Source organism: Fragaria vesca, linkage group LG3 (assembly GCF_000184155.1).
Source record: "Fragaria vesca subsp. vesca linkage group LG3, FraVesHawaii_1.0, whole genome shotgun sequence".
NCBI classification, from domain to species: domain Eukaryota; kingdom Viridiplantae; phylum Streptophyta; class Magnoliopsida; order Rosales; family Rosaceae; genus Fragaria; species Fragaria vesca.
This window is the reverse complement of record NC_020493.1, coordinates 14,915,034-14,918,447: the sequence shown is the minus strand read 5'-3', so window position 1 is coordinate 14,918,447 and position 3,414 is coordinate 14,915,034. Positions and strand designations below refer to the sequence as shown.

General features: G+C 36.5%; 1 non-coding gene across 1 annotated transcript; it reads left to right on the top strand.

Annotated features, from left to right (window-relative positions):
* The first annotated feature begins 530 nt into the window (after window positions 1-530).
* On the top strand, window positions 531-1,656 carry LOC101303493. Its single transcript, XR_184245.1, has 4 exons — window positions 531-569; window positions 684-790; window positions 912-1,004; window positions 1,373-1,656. It is a non-coding gene; the product is annotated as an uncharacterized LOC101303493 (transcript).
* Window positions 1,657-3,414: the final 1,758 nt, after the last annotated feature.

Genomic DNA, 3,414 nt, shown 5'->3' with positions numbered 1-3,414 from the left:
CATTTTATCACTTGAGGACTAATGATGTAATTGAACATTTATAACTTTAAGAACTCGTGTTACAACTACTTTAAGATTAATATTACTATTTTAAGGACTCATTTTATAATTTTAGGACAAAATTGATATATGTCATGTATTAACACACCATAACCTTGCTTGATTACCCTGTAAGACAAGAAAAAACACAAAAACAAATAAAAGAAAACTTTGTTCACAAGTACAAGAGAATTTAAAGAAAACATAGTTCATCAAAATTTAACACGTGTGTCATGCTAGTTATCAGTTTATCACTCACAATTCCTCACGCTACATACAACGTAACTTGGGATATTCCTATCCAAAAATATATGTCGTTTTGGAAATTCTAAAACTAAACAAACGCACCTATCCAAAAAGTAAGAGGTTAACAAAAAGAAAAAAAGTAAGATAAAAATTCGGGTGAGGTGCGGGTCAAAGCCCACCCATTCTGAGCCCGATCCGACAGTCGCTTCCCTTATCTTTGCTTCAGAAATCAGAAGCAGGGTTTTATCAAAGGTTTTAGCAGAGGCCGCAGTAGAGGAGCAAAGGTAGAGTCTTTGATACTCACTCATTCTCAATTTCTCAGTCACTTAATTTGTGAAGCCCCAATCCTTTCTGTCATTGTTGAACAAAATTAGACAAAAAACCCTTAAACCCTGCAGAAAAGAAGAAACCTTTGGAAGAAGGAGGTCAACCATGTCGTCGGCGCCAGCGAATCCTCGTCCTCAGCCACCACAACAGAAAAGGGACATCCTCTACGACTGCGGAGGTTCTCACTTCCCGTCCACCCTTTTCTTTCTCTCACTTGAAAACTCCCTATAACTAACAAAACACAAAACAAGCAAATATTAAAGTCACCCTTTTGATTTTGTGATCTGATTGTGTTGCAGGTTGTGGGGAGGAAGTCCCGTTGAGGCCTGGGGATAAGATTGAGTGCCCCCATTGCAATTACCCAGTTCTATTCAAGAAGCGTACCCGTCGCAGTAAGTTCTATACCCTTCATTTGTTATTCTTTCATTTTCAAAGTATGCCTTTGTTTAAAGTTCTGTGTGAGCAAGCATAATATTGTGCGAAATAATCGTATGTTATGGTTGAATTATCTTCCGAACAAGGAGAACAAGCCATCATAACCCTGTTTCTTGATATAATTAAAATGAAAAGAACAATAACAAAATCTGTTACAATTGTTGATGTGCGGAATGGTGGTTAATTGGTAATGTGTGTCCTGATGAATTTAGGAGAGATTGTTGTTCTAAATTGATGCTATTTGAAGTTGTTGTGATGACTTGCTGTTTAGATGGTTGTATATATTTTACCAACTGTGCTGATACATGAGAATTGGTTGTTGCAGTTGTGGAGTTTCAGGCACGTTGAAGGAGAGATGTTTCATGATGTATGAGCATGGAATTGGATACAAGTTTGGATTGCATGTATAGAAAACAATCGTAGCAGCTGCTTCTTGGCTTTAAATTAAATGTTTTCAGACTGTTCAATGTCTCTTTTCCTGGCTGTTCTAAAAATGGTTGTGAAACTATGCTCGTTTACTTGAAACATTGCTTCTGAAAATGTTTTGAGATTTCTTATGAGTTATTTATTTATTGGAGTCAAATCTCCACATGAGAGTATACTCACACATGTGCAAACTGCAACCGTCTTTACTTTCTCTTGAGCATAAAGTCATTGTTAGATGGTATCTGCTCACAATCAAATGCTAATAATCTGATGGCTCATGTGTTAGTGTTGCCATCAAAATTGAGCTTCCTAGTTTTCCTTTTAGCTAATAATGAGCTTCATGATGAGATTTGGTTCATTAGTTGCTTTGCTGTTTCAAACAGAATGAACTTCTGGTACATCACTTCAGATAGGGAATTCTGGTTCTGTAGAAGGGGTTTTCATTCTTTTTGAATTTCATTCTATCCTAATTTCATTTTTCTAATTGTTTTTGCTTTATTTTTTGTTTTATTTTATTTTTAAACGTATGCATATGGGGTGAAGGATTTTCAAGCATCTGACCAGAGGGAAGTAAGAACTACAGATATTGAACTTTATATTGATGTTTGTTTCAATTCTTAGTCTGAATTCAATGTAGAGCTTATGTTACCTCTGTCAGAGAGTGGATGCCTTAGATTTCTCGATCAGTTTCAGCAAATAAGACTGGCTTATAATTGTGATGCACAAGAGATCTGACCTTTTTGTTTGAAAATAAAAAATAAAAGGGTTCCTTGCATCCCTTACCACTTCTTTCTTTCCCACAACAAATAAGTGCTGGGAGAAGTGGGATCTTCATGAAACGTTCTGTTTTTCCTCGACCACATGACTATGCATTGAATTTCTGTTTTTTTTTTCGCTAGTCAATGCATGATTAATTTTTTTTCTGGCTAGCTAAACTTTTGGTTTCAAATTTTTGACTGCTCATGCTGATTCTATTTGTGTCAGGTGTTTTCATTCAGTACCATAAACACAATGAAATTAGTTTAAACAGTTTATTTTTTAACGTGTCCCTTGCTTTGACCAGTCAGCATGTGCAAATATAATTCACTGGCTTGCACTCTTAGAACTTCGAAGGAAAAACCATTCAATATTTCCATTCAATGGTTTAGGGACATACCCTAAACCTTTCTGGTATGTCCCTCCTTTCTGCCTTCTCCACAATAACCTATTTAGAACACCAGAAGAAAAGAAGATATAAACATTTCCATATAGGACAGACAACATATAGAAATAGGTCAGAAGGTGCAACGTAACGTAAACAAGTACATTTTCACATATATCTGTGCTGAACTGCTGATATATGATAATGAGCAGCGGGGTTGTTGCAGTTGCGGAGTTTCAGGCATGTTGGAGAGAAATTTCATGATGTATGAGCATGGAATTGGTTATAGCTTGGGATTTAATGTATAGAAAACAATGCTGGTAGGTTGTGCTTATTGGCTTTGAATTTTTCAGGTTGTTCAATGTCTCTGTTTTTCTGTTTTCCTGGCTGTTAAAACAATGGTTGTGAAACTATGCTCCATTGCTCATTTACTCACTTACACAACGAAATTACAGAGGTCATTGTTTTTCCTCGCGAGCTTATCAACTTTTAAGTCATTGTACTATTGTAGGATGGTATTTCATCTCTGTCAAATGCTTAATATTAGATGGCTGATGGCTTTTATGCATTTGTGTTGCCATCAAGTTGAGCGCCTTAGAGCATCTCCAACCAATTTTGATTCGAATTGTGCTTTGTTTTGGGTACAGCAAATTTTGATTCGAATGATAACATTCTTGATTCTCTCTTTCGGGTGGGTTCATTCGCAAGCTGCAAGAATGTTGAGTTTGTGCGATGATGGGTTTGCAGAGAGAGAGAGAGAGAGAGAGAGAGAGAGAGAGAGAGAGAGAGAGAGAGACTAC